We start from the raw sequence: 12,755 nt of genomic DNA on the forward strand, positions 1-12,755 counted from the left end.
CCCGGTGTCTAGTGGGCTCTGGTAAGCTTCGCTAGACCCGTGTGCAATCTGCCGCTTTTGCGGTATCTGTAACTGTTTTTACTTTTCAGCGCCTTGCCTCCTTGCGCTCTTGCCCCCATTTGTGCCCCTTCTGATTGCTATTTTCCACTTGTACTTTGTGCCTTTTTACCGTATTTGTGACTGTTTTTGACTTGTGCTTATCGTTCACTTTTGTGCCTTTTTTACCTGTTTTTTCGCCCCTTAGGCACTCCCCAGTGCCGCTTCCCCTGCCGCTGCCTCCCTGCGGCCCGCCCCCCCTCGCGCCTCCATTCGCCGCTCCCTCCCGCCTCCTGCCTCCCAGCTGCTCCTCCCTCCCCCTTCCCTTCTTAATGGCTGGCGCTGTGCGTCGAGGGTGAGGGACCTCTGACCCGTTTTTGGTCTAGAGCTCGCCCCCCACGTCCGCAGCACCACCTTGCTGTCTCGTGCCCCTGCCCCCCGCCCATGCTGCTGCTAGCGTGTTCGAGGCCCTCCTCCACCCGCAGGCATCCTCCTGCGCCTCATCCCCGGTGTCTAGTGGGCTCTGGTAAGCTTCGCTAGACCCGTGTGCAATCTGCCGCTTTTGTCGTATCTGTAAGTGTTTTTACTTTTCAGCGCCTTGCCTCCTTGCGCTCTTGCCCCCATTTATGCCCCTTCTGATTGCTGTTTTCCACTTGTACTTTGTGCCTTTTTACCGTATTTGTGACTGTTTTTGACTTCTGCTTATCGTTCACTTTTGTGCCTTTTTTACCTGGCTTTTCGCCCCTTAGGCGCTCCCCCTTGCCGCTTCCCCTGCCGCTGCCTCCCTGCTGCCCGCCCCCTCGCACCCCCATTCGCCGCTCCCTCCCGCCTCCCAGCTGCTCCTCCCTCCCGCCTCCCTTCTTAATGGCTGGCGCTGCGCGTCGAGGGTGAGCTTCCTCTGACCTGTTTTTGGTCTAGAGCTCGCCCCCCACGTCCGCAGCACCACCTTGCTGTCTCGTGCCCCTGACCCCCGCCCACGTTGCTGCTAGCGTGTTTTAGGCCCTCCTCCACCCGCAGGCATCCTCCTGCGCCTCATCCCCGGTGTCTAGTGGGCTCTGGTAAGCTTCGCTAGACCCATGTGCAATCTGCCGCTTTTGTCGTATCTGTAAGTGTTTTTACTTTTCAGCGCCTTGCCTCCTTGCGCTCTTGCCCCCATTTGTGCCCCTTCTGATTGCTGTTTTCCGCTTGTACTTTGTGCCTTTTTATCATATTTGTGACTGTTTTTGTCTTGTGCTTATCGTTCACTTTTGTGCCTTTTTTACCTGGTTTTTCGCCCCTTAGGCTCTCCCCCTTGCCGCTTCCCCTGCCGCTGCCTCCCTGCGGCCCGACCCCCTCGCTCCCCCATTCGCCACTCCCTCCCGCCTCCCGCCTCCCAGCTGCTCCTCCCTCCCGCCCCCCTTCTTAATGGCTTGCGCTGCGCGTCGAGGGTGAGCGACCTCTGACCTGTTTTTGGTCTAGAGCTCGCCCCCCACGTCCGCAGCACCACCTTGCTATCTCGTGCCCCTGACCCCCACCCACGCTGCTGCTAGCGTGTTTGAGGCCCTCCTCCACCCGCAGGCATCCTCCTGCGCCTCATCGCCGGTGCCTAGTGGGCTCTGGTAAGCTTCGCTAGACCCGTGTGCAATCTGCCGCTTTTGCCGTATCTGTAAGTGTTTTTACTTTTCAGCGCCTTGCCTCCTTGCACTCTTTCCCCCATTTGTGCCCCTTCTGATTGCTATTTTCCGCTTCTACTTTGTGCCTTTTTACTGTATTTGTGACTGTTTTTGACTTGTGCTTATCGTTCACTTTTGTGCCTTTTTTACCTGTTTTTTCGCCCCTTAGGCGCTCCCCCTTGCCGCTGCCTCCCTGCGGCCCCACCCCCCTCGCACCCCCATTCGCCGCTCCCTCCTGCCTCCCGCCTCCCAGCTGCTCCTCCCTCCCCTTCTCTTCTTAATGGCTGGCGCTGGGCGTCGAGGGTGAGCGACCTCTGACCTGTTTTTGGTCTAGAGCTCGCCCCCCACGTACGCAGCACCACCTTGCGGTCTCGTGCCCCTGACCCCCGCCAACGCTGCTGCTAGCGTGTTCGAGGCCCTCCTCCACCCGCAGGCATCCTCCTGCGTCTCATCCCTGGTGTGTAGTGGGCTCTGGTAAGCTTTGCTAGACCCGTGTGCAATCTGCTGCTTTTGCCGTATCTGTAAGTGTTTTTACTTTTCACCGCCTTGCCTCCTTGCGCTCTTGCCCCCATTTGTGCCCCTTCTGATTGCTGTTTTCCACTTGTACTTTGTGCATTTTTACCGTATTTGTGACTGTTTTTGACTTGTGCTTATCGTTCACTTTTGTGCCTTTTTTACCTGGTTTTTCGCCCCTTAGGCGCTCCCCCTTGCCGCTTCCCCTGCCGCTGCCTCCCTGCAGCCCGCCCCCCTCGCGCCCCCATTCGCCACTCCCTCCCGCCTCCCAGCTGCTCCTCCTTCCCCCTCCCTTCTTAATGGCTGGCGCTGTGCATCAAGGGTGAGGGACCTCTGACCTGTTTTTGGTCTAGAGCTCGCCCCCCACGTCCGCAGCACCACCTTGCTGTCTCGTGCCCCTTTCCCCCGCCCACGCTGCTGCTAGCGTGTTCGAGGCCCTCCTCCACCCGCAGGCATCCTCCTGCACCTCATCCCCGGTGCCTAGTGGGCTCTGGTAAGTTTCGCTAGACCCGTGTGCAATCTGCCGCTTTTGCCGTATCTGTAAGTGTTTTTACTTTTCAGCGCCTTGCCTCCTTGCGTTCTTGCCCCCATTTGTGCCCCTTCTGATTGCTATTTTCCGCTTGTACTTTGTGCCTTTTTACTATATTTGTGACTGTTTCTGACTTGTGCTTATCGTTCACTTTTGTGCCTTTTTTACCTGGTTTTTCACCCCTTAGGCGCTCCACGTTTCCGCTTCCCCTGCCGCTGCCTCCCTGCGGCCCGCCCCCCTCGCGCCCCCATTCGCCGCTCCCTCCCGCCTCCCAGCTGCTCCTCCTTCCCCCTCCCTTCTTAATGGCTGGCGCTGCGCGTCGAGGGTGAGCGACCTCTGACCTGTTTTTGGTCTAGAGCTCGCCCCCCACGTCCGCAGAACCACCTTGCTGTCTCGTGCCCCTGACCCCCGCCCATGCTGCTGCTAGCGTGTTCGAGGCCCTCCTCCACCCGCAGGCATCCTCCTGCACCTCATCCCCGGTGCCTAGTGGGCTCTGGTAAGTTTCGCTAGACCCGTGTGCAATCTGCCGCTTTTGCCGTATCTGTAAGTGTTTTTACTTTTCAGCGCCTTGCCTCCTTGCGTTCTTGCCCCCATTTGTGCCCCTTCTGATTGCTATTTTCCGCTTGTACTTTGTGCCTTTTTACTATATTTGTGACTGTTTCTGACTTGTGCTTATCGTTCACTTTTGTGCCTTTTTTACCTGGTTTTTCACCCCTTAGGCGCTCCACGTTTCCGCTTCCCCTGCCGCTGCCTCCCTGCGGCCCGCCCCCCTCGCGCCCCCATTCGCCGCTCCCTCCCGCCTCCCAGCTGCTCCTCCTTCCCCCTCCCTTCTTAATGGCTGGCGCTGCGCGTCGAGGGTGAGCGACCTCTGACCTGTTTTTGGTCTAGAGCTCGCCCCCCACGTCCGCAGAACCACCTTGCTGTCTCGTGCCCCTGACCCCCGCCCATGCTGCTGCTAGCGTGTTCGAGGCCCTCCTCCACCCGCAGGCATCCTCCTGCGCCTCATCCCCGGTGTCTAGTGGGCTCTGGTAAGCTTCGCTAGACCCGTGTGCAATCTGCCGCTTTTGCGGTATCTGTAACTGTTTTTACTTTTCAGCGCCTTGCCTCCTTGCGCTCTTGCCCCCATTTGTGCCCCTTCTGATTGCTATTTTCCACTTGTACTTTGTGCCTTTTTACCGTATTTGTGACTGTTTTTGACTTGTGCTTATCGTTCACTTTTGTGCCTTTTTTACCTGTTTTTTCGCCCCTTAGGCACTCCCCATTGCCGCTTCCCCTGCCGCTGCCTCCCTGCGGCCCGCCCCCCCTCGCGCCCCCATTCGCCGCTCCCTCCCGCCTCCTGCCTCCCAGCTGCTCCTCCCTCCCCCTTCCCTTCTTAATGGCTGGCGCTGTGCGTCGAGGGTGAGGGACCTCTGACCCGTTTTTGGTCTAGAGCTCGCCCCCCACGTCCGCAGCACCACCTTGCTGTCTCGTGCCCCTGCCCCCCGCCCACGCTGCTGCTAGCGTGTTCGAGGCCCTCCTCCACCCGCAGGCATCCTCCTGCGCCTCATCCCTGGTGTCTAGTGGGCTCTGGTAAGCTTCGCTAGACCCGTGTGCAATCTGCCGCTTTTGTCGTATCTGTAAGTGTTTTTACTTTTCAGCGCCTTGCCTCCTTGCGCTCTTGCCCCCATTTATGCCCCTTCTGATTGCTGTTTTCCGCTTGTACTTTGTGCCTTTTTACCGTATTTGTGACTGTTTTTGACTTCTGCTTATCGTTCACTTTTGTGCCTTTTTTACTTGGTTTTTCGCCCCTTAGGCGCTCCCCCTTGCCGCTTCCCCTGCCGATGCCTCCCTGCTGCCCGCCCCCTCGCACCCCCATTCGCCGCTCCCTCCCGCCTCCCAGCTGCTCCTCCCTCCCACCTCCCTTCTTAATGGCTGGTGCTGCGCGTCGAGGGTGAGCTTCCTCTGACCTGTTTTTGGTCTAGAGCTCGCCCCCCACGTCCGCAGCACCACCTTGCTGTCTCGTGCCCCTGACCCCTGCCCACGTTGCTGCTAGCGTGTTTTAGGCCCTCCTCCACCCGCAGGCATCCTCCTGCGCCTCATCCCCGGTGTCTAGTGGGCTCTGGTAAGCTTCGCTAGACCCGTGTGCAATCTGCCGCTTTTGTCGTATCTGTAAGTGTTTTTACTTTTCAGCGCCTTGCCTCCTTGCGCTCTTGCCCCCATTTGTGCCCCTTCTGATTGCTGTTTTCCGCTTGTACTTTGTGCCTTTTTATCATATTTGTGACTGTTTTTGTCTTGTGCTTATCGTTCACTTTTGTGCCTTTTTTACCTGGTTTTTCGCCCCGTAGGCGCTCCCCCTTGCAGCTTCCCCTGCCGCTTCCTCCCTGCGGCCCCGACCCCCTCGCGCCCCCATTCGCCACTCCCTCCCGCCTCCCGCCTCCCAGCTGCTCCTCCCTCCCGCCCCCCTTCTTAATGGCTGGCGCTGCGCGTCGAGGGTGAGCGACCTCTGACCTGTTTTTGGTCTAGAGCTCGCCCCCCACGTCCGCAGCACCACCTTGCTATCTCGTGCCCCTGACCCCCGCCCACGCTGCTGCTAGCGTGTTGAGGCCCTCCTCCACCCGCAGGCATCCTCCTGCGCCTCATCGCCGGTGCCTAGTGGGCTCTGGTAAGCTTCGCTAGACCCGTGTGCAATCTGCCGCTTTTGCCGTATCTGTAAGTGTTTTTACTTTTCAGCGCCTTGCCTCCTTGCACTCTTGCCCCCATTTGTGCCCCTTCTGATTGCTATTTTCCGCTTCTACTTTGTGCCTTTTTACTGTATTTGTGACTGTTTTTGACTTGTGCTTATCGTTCACTTTTGTGCCTTTTTTACCTGGTTTTTCGCCCCTTAGGCGCTCCCCCTTGCCGCTTCCCCTGCCGCTGCCTCCCTGAGGCCCCACCCCCCTCGGACCCCCATTCGCCGCTCCCTCCTGCCTCCCGCCTCCCAGCTGCTCCTCCCTCCCCTTCTCTTCTTAATGGCTGGCGCTGGGCGTCAAGGGTGAGCGACCTCTGACCTGTTTTTGGTCTAGAGCTCGCCCCCCACGTACGCAGCACCACCTTGCGGTCTCGTGCCCTTGACCCCGCCCACGCTGCTGCTAGCGTGTTCGAGGCCCTCCTCCACCCGCAGGCATCCTCCTGCGTCTCATCCCTGGTGTCTAGTGGGCTCTGGTAAGCTTCGCTAGACCCGTGTGCAATCTGCCGCTTTTGCCGTATCTGTAAGTGTTTTTACTTTTCAGCGCCTTGCCTCCTTGCGCTCTTGCCCCCATTTGTGCCCCTTCTGATTGCTGTTTTCCGCTTGTACTTTGTGCCTTTTTACCGTATTTGTGACTGTTTTTGACTTGTGCTTATCGTTCACTTTTGTGCCTTTTTTACCTGGTTTTTCGCCCCTTAGGCGCTCCCCCTTGCCGCTTCCCCTGCCGCTGCCTCCCTGCAGCCCGCCCCCCTCGCGCCCCCATTCGCCGCTCCCTCCCGCCTCCCAGCTGCTCCTCCTTCCCCCTCCCTTCTTAATGGCTGGCGCTGTGCGTCAAGGGTGAGGGACCTCTGACCTGTTTTTGGTCTAGAGCTCGCCCCCCACGTCCGCAGCACCACCTTGCTGTCTCGTGCCCCTTTCCCCCGCCCACGCTGCTGCTAGCGTGTTCGAGGCCCTCCTCCACCCGCAGGCATCCACCTGCACCTCATCCCCGGTGCCTAGTGGGCTCTGGTAAGCTTCGCTAGACCCGTGTGCAATCTGCCGCTTTTGCCGTATCTGTAAGTGTTTTTACTTTTCAGCGCCTTGCCTCCTTGCGCTCTTGCCCCCATTTGTGCCCCTTCTGATTGCTATTTTCCGCTTGTACTTTGTGCCTTTTTACTATATTTGTGACTGTTTTTGACTTGTGCTTATCGTTCACTTTTGTGCCTTTTTTACCTGGTTTTTCACCCCTTAGGCGCTCCCCGTTTCCGCTTCCCCTGCCGCTGCCTCCCTGCGGCCCGCCCCCCTCGCGCCCCCATTCGCCGGTCCCTCCCGCCTCCCAGCTGCTCCTCCTTCCCCCTCCCTTCTTAATGGCTGGCGCTGCGCGTCGAGGGTGAGCGACCTCTGACCTGTTTTTGGTCTAGAGCTCGCCCCCCACGTCCGCAGAACCACCTTGCTGTCTCGTGCCCCTGACCCCCGCCCATGCTGCTGCTAGCATGTTCGAGGCCCTCCTCCACCCGCAGGCATCCTCCTGCGCCTCATCCCCGGTGTCTAGTGGGCTCTGGTAAGCTTCGCTAGACCCGTGTGCAATCTGCCGCTTTTGCGGTATCTGTAACTGTTTTTACTTTTCAGCGCCTTGCCTCCTTGCGCTCTTGCCCCCATTTGTGCCCCTTCTGATTGCTATTTTCCACTTGTACTTTGTGCCTTTTTACCGTATTTGTGACTGTTTTTGACTTGTGCTCATCGTTCACTTTTGTGCCTTTTTTACCTGGTTTTTCACCCCTTAGGCGCTCCCCCTTTCCGCTTCCGCTGCCGCTGCCTCCCTGCGGCCCGCCCCCCTCGCGCCCCCATTCGCCGATCCCTCCCGCCTCCCGCCTCCCAGCTGCTCCTCCCTCCCCCTCTCTTCTTAATGGCTGGCGCTGGGAGTCGAGGGTGAGCGACCTCTGACCTGTTTTTGGTCTAGAGCTCGGCCCCCACGTCCGCAGCACCACCTTGCTGTCTCGTGCCCCTGACCCCGCCCACGCTGCTGCTAGCGTGTTCGAGGCCCTCCTCCACCCGCATGCATCCTCCTGCGTCTCATCCCTGGTGTCTAGTGGGCTCTGGTAAGCTTCGCTAGACCCGTGTGCAATCTGCCGCTTTTGCCGTATCTGTAAGTGTTTTTACTTTTCAGCGCCTTGCCTCCTTGCGCTCTTGCCCCCATTTGTGCCCCTTCTGATTGCTGTTTTCCGCTTGTACTTTGTGCCTTTTTACCGTATTTGTGACTGTTTTTGACTTGTGCTTATCGTTCACTTTTGTGCCTTTTTTACCTGTTTTTTCACCCCTTAGGCGCTCCCCCTTGCCGCTTCCCCTGCCACGGCCTCCCTGTGGCCCGCCCCCCTCGCGCCCCCATTCGCCGCTCCCTCCCGGCTCCCGCCTCCCAGCTGCTCCTCACTCCCCCCTCCCTTCTTAATGGCTGGCCCTGCGCGTCGAGGGTGAGCGACCTCTGACCTGTTTTTGGTCTAGAGCTCGCCCCCCACGTCCGCAGCACCACCTTGCTGTCTCGTGCCCCTGACCCCCGCCCACGCTGCTGCTAGCGTGTTTGAGGCCCTCCTCCATCCGCAGGCATCCTCCTGCGCCTCATCCCTTGTGTCTAGTGGGCTCTGGTAAGCTTCGCTAGACCCGTGTGCAATCTGCCGCTTTTGCCGTATCTGTAAGTGTTTTTACTTTTCAGCGCCTTGCCTCCTTGCGTTCTTGCCCCCATTTGTGCCCCTTCTGATTGCTATTTTCCGCTTGTACTTTGTGCCTTTTTACTATATTTGTGACTGTTTCTGACTTGTGCTTATCGTTCACTTTTGTGCCTTTTTTACCTGGTTTTTCACCCCTTAGGCGCTCCACGTTTCCGCTTCCCCTGCCGCTGCCTCCCTGCGGCCCGCCCCCCTCGCGCCCCCATTCGCCGCTCCCTCCCGCCTCCCAGCTGCTCCTCCTTCCCCCTCCCTTCTTAATGGCTGGCGCTGCGCGTCGAGGGTGAGCGACCTCTGACCTGTTTTTGGTCTAGAGCTCGCCCCCCACGTCCGCAGAACCACCTTGCTGTCTCGTGCCCCTGACCCCCGCCCATGCTGCTGCTAGCGTGTTCGAGGCCCTCCTCCACCCGCAGGCATCCTCCTGCGCCTCATCCCCGGTGTCTAGTGGGCTCTGGTAAGCTTCGCTAGACCCGTGTGCAATCTGCCGCTTTTGCGGTATCTGTAACTGTTTTTACTTTTCAGCGCCTTGCCTCCTTGCGCTCTTGCCCCCATTTGTGCCCCTTCTGATTGCTATTTTCCACTTGTACTTTGTGCCTTTTTACCGTATTTGTGACTGTTTTTGACTTGTGCTTATCGTTCACTTTTGTGCCTTTTTTACCTGTTTTTTCGCCCCTTAGGCACTCCCCATTGCCGCTTCCCCTGCCGCTGCCTCCCTGCGGCCCGCCCCCCCTCGCGCCCCCATTCGCCGCTCCCTCCCGCCTCCTGCCTCCCAGCTGCTCCTCCCTCCCCCTTCCCTTCTTAATGGCTGGCGCTGTGCGTCGAGGGTGAGGGACCTCTGACCCGTTTTTGGTCTAGAGCTCGCCCCCCACGTCCGCAGCACCACCTTGCTGTCTCGTGCCCCTGCCCCCCGCCCACGCTGCTGCTAGCGTGTTCGAGGCCCTCCTCCACCCGCAGGCATCCTCCTGCGCCTCATCCCTGGTGTCTAGTGGGCTCTGGTAAGCTTCGCTAGACCCGTGTGCAATCTGCCGCTTTTGTCGTATCTGTAAGTGTTTTTACTTTTCAGCGCCTTGCCTCCTTGCGCTCTTGCCCCCATTTATGCCCCTTCTGATTGCTGTTTTCCGCTTGTACTTTGTGCCTTTTTACCGTATTTGTGACTGTTTTTGACTTCTGCTTATCGTTCACTTTTGTGCCTTTTTTACTTGGTTTTTCGCCCCTTAGGCGCTCCCCCTTGCCGCTTCCCCTGCCGATGCCTCCCTGCTGCCCGCCCCCTCGCACCCCCATTCGCCGCTCCCTCCCGCCTCCCAGCTGCTCCTCCCTCCCACCTCCCTTCTTAATGGCTGGTGCTGCGCGTCGAGGGTGAGCTTCCTCTGACCTGTTTTTGGTCTAGAGCTCGCCCCCCACGTCCGCAGCACCACCTTGCTGTCTCGTGCCCCTGACCCCTGCCCACGTTGCTGCTAGCGTGTTTTAGGCCCTCCTCCACCCGCAGGCATCCTCCTGCGCCTCATCCCCGGTGTCTAGTGGGCTCTGGTAAGCTTCGCTAGACCCGTGTGCAATCTGCCGCTTTTGTCGTATCTGTAAGTGTTTTTACTTTTCAGCGCCTTGCCTCCTTGCGCTCTTGCCCCCATTTGTGCCCCTTCTGATTGCTGTTTTCCGCTTGTACTTTGTGCCTTTTTATCATATTTGTGACTGTTTTTGTCTTGTGCTTATCGTTCACTTTTGTGCCTTTTTTACCTGGTTTTTCGCCCCGTAGGCGCTCCCCCTTGCAGCTTCCCCTGCCGCTTCCTCCCTGCGGCCCCGACCCCCTCGCGCCCCCATTCGCCACTCCCTCCCGCCTCCCGCCTCCCAGCTGCTCCTCCCTCCCGCCCCCCTTCTTAATGGCTGGCGCTGCGCGTCGAGGGTGAGCGACCTCTGACCTGTTTTTGGTCTAGAGCTCGCCCCCCACGTCCGCAGCACCACCTTGCTATCTCGTGCCCCTGACCCCCGCCCACGCTGCTGCTAGCGTGTTGAGGCCCTCCTCCACCCGCAGGCATCCTCCTGCGCCTCATCGCCGGTGCCTAGTGGGCTCTGGTAAGCTTCGCTAGTCCCGTGTGCAATCTGCCGCTTTTGCCGTATCTGTAAGTGTTTTTACTTTTCAGCGCCTTGCCTCCTTGCACTCTTGCCCCCATTTGTGCCCCTTCTGATTGCTATTTTCCGCTTCTACTTTGTGCCTTTTTACTGTATTTGTGACTGTTTTTGACTTGTGCTTATCGTTCACTTTTGTGCCTTTTTTACCTGGTTTTTCGCCCCTTAGGCGCTCCCCCTTGCCGCTTCCCCTGCCGCTGCCTCCCTGAGGCCCCACCCCCCTCGGACCCCCATTCGCCGCTCCCTCCTGCCTCCCGCCTCCCAGCTGCTCCTCCCTCCCCTTCTCTTCTTAATGGCTGGCGCTGGGCGTCAAGGGTGAGCGACCTCTGACCTGTTTTTGGTCTAGAGCTCGCCCCCCACGTACGCAGCACCACCTTGCGGTCTCGTGCCCTTGACCCCGCCCACGCTGCTGCTAGCGTGTTCGAGGCCCTCCTCCACCCGCAGGCATCCTCCTGCGTCTCATCCCTGGTGTCTAGTGGGCTCTGGTAAGCTTCGCTAGACCCGTGTGCAATCTGCCGCTTTTGCCGTATCTGTAAGTGTTTTTACTTTTCAGCGCCTTGCCTCCTTGCGCTCTTGCCCCCATTTGTGCCCCTTCTGATTGCTGTTTTCCGCTTGTACTTTGTGCCTTTTTACCGTATTTGTGACTGTTTTTGACTTGTGCTTATCGTTCACTTTTGTGCCTTTTTTACCTGGTTTTTCGCCCCTTAGGCGCTCCCCCTTGCCGCTTCCCCTGCCGCTGCCTCCCTGCAGCCCGCCCCCCTCGCGCCCCCATTCGCCGCTCCCTCCCGCCTCCCAGCTGCTCCTCCTTCCCCCTCCCTTCTTAATGGCTGGCGCTGTGCGTCAAGGGTGAGGGACCTCTGACCTGTTTTTGGTCTAGAGCTCGCCCACCACGTCCGCAGCACCACCTTGCTGTCTCGTGCCCCTTTCCCCCGCCCACGCTGCTGCTAGCGTGTTCGAGGCCCTCCTCCACCCGCAGGCATCCACCTGCACCTCATCCCCGGTGCCTAGTGGGCTCTGGTAAGCTTCGCTAGACCCGTGTGCAATCTGCCGCTTTTGCCGTATCTGTAAGTGTTTTTACTTTTCAGCGCCTTGCCTCCTTGCGCTCTTGCCCCCATTTGTGCCCCTTCTGATTGCTATTTTCCGCTTGTACTTTGTGCCTTTTTACTATATTTGTGACTGTTTTTGACTTGTGCTTATCGTTCACTTTTGTGCCTTTTTTACCTGGTTTTTCACCCCTTAGGCGCTCCCCGTTTCCGCTTCCCCTGCCGCTGCCTCCCTGCGGCCCGCCCCCCTCGCGCCCCCATTCGCCGGTCCCTCCCGCCTCCCAGCTGCTCCTCCTTCCCCCTCCCTTCTTAATGGCTGGCGCTGCGCGTCGAGGGTGAGCGACCTCTGACCTGTTTTTGGTCTAGAGCTCGCCCCCCACGTCCGCAGAACCACCTTGCTGTCTCGTGCCCCTGACCCCCGCCCATGCTGCTGCTAGCATGTTCGAGGCCCTCCTCCACCCGCAGGCATCCTCCTGCGCCTCATCCCCGGTGTCTAGTGGGCTCTGGTAAGCTTCGCTAGACCCGTGTGCAATCTGCCGCTTTTGCGGTATCTGTAACTGTTTTTACTTTTCAGCGCCTTGCCTCCTTGCGCTCTTGCCCCCATTTGTGCCCCTTCTGATTGCTATTTTCCACTTGTACTTTGTGCCTTTTTACCGTATTTGTGACTGTTTTTGACTTGTGCTCATCGTTCACTTTTGTGCCTTTTTTACCTGGTTTTTCACCCCTTAGGCGCTCCCCCTTTCCGCTTCCGCTGCCGCTGCCTCCCTGCGGCCCGCCCCCCTCGCGCCCCCATTCGCCGATCCCTCCCGCCTCCCGCCTCCCAGCTGCTCCTCCCTCCCCCTCTCTTCTTAATGGCTGGCGCTGGGAGTCGAGGGTGAGCGACCTCTGACCTGTTTTTGGTCTAGAGCTCGGCCCCCACGTCCGCAGCACCACCTTGCTGTCTCGTGCCCCTGACCCTGCCCACGCTGCTGCTAGCGTGTTCGAGGCCCTCCTCCACCCGCATGCATCCTCCTGCGTCTCATCCCTGGTGTCTAGTGGGCTCTGGTAAGCTTCGCTAGACCCGTGTGCAATCTGCCGCTTTTGCCGTATCTGTAAGTGTTTTTACTTTTCAGCGCCTTGCCTCCTTGCGCTCTTGCCCCCATTTGTGCCCCTTCTGATTGCTGTTTTCCGCTTGTACTTTGTGCCTTTTTACCGTATTTGTGACTGTTTTTGACTTGTGCTTATCGTTCACTTTTGTGCCTTTTTTACCTGTTTTTTCGCCCCTTAGGCGCTCCCCCTTGCCGCTTCCCCTGCCACGGCCTCCCTGTGGCCCGCCCCCCTCGCGCCCCCATTCGCCGCTCCCTCCCGGCTCCCGCCTCCCAGCTGCTCCTCACTCCCCCCTCCCTTCTTAATGGCTGGCCCTGCGCGTCGAGGGTGAGCGACCTCTGACCTGTTTTTGGTCTAGAGCTCGCCCCCCACGTC

The sequence above is a fragment of the Pleurodeles waltl genome, chromosome 2_2 (genome assembly GCF_031143425.1).
Source record: "Pleurodeles waltl isolate 20211129_DDA chromosome 2_2, aPleWal1.hap1.20221129, whole genome shotgun sequence".
NCBI lineage: Eukaryota > Metazoa > Chordata > Amphibia > Caudata > Salamandridae > Pleurodeles > Pleurodeles waltl.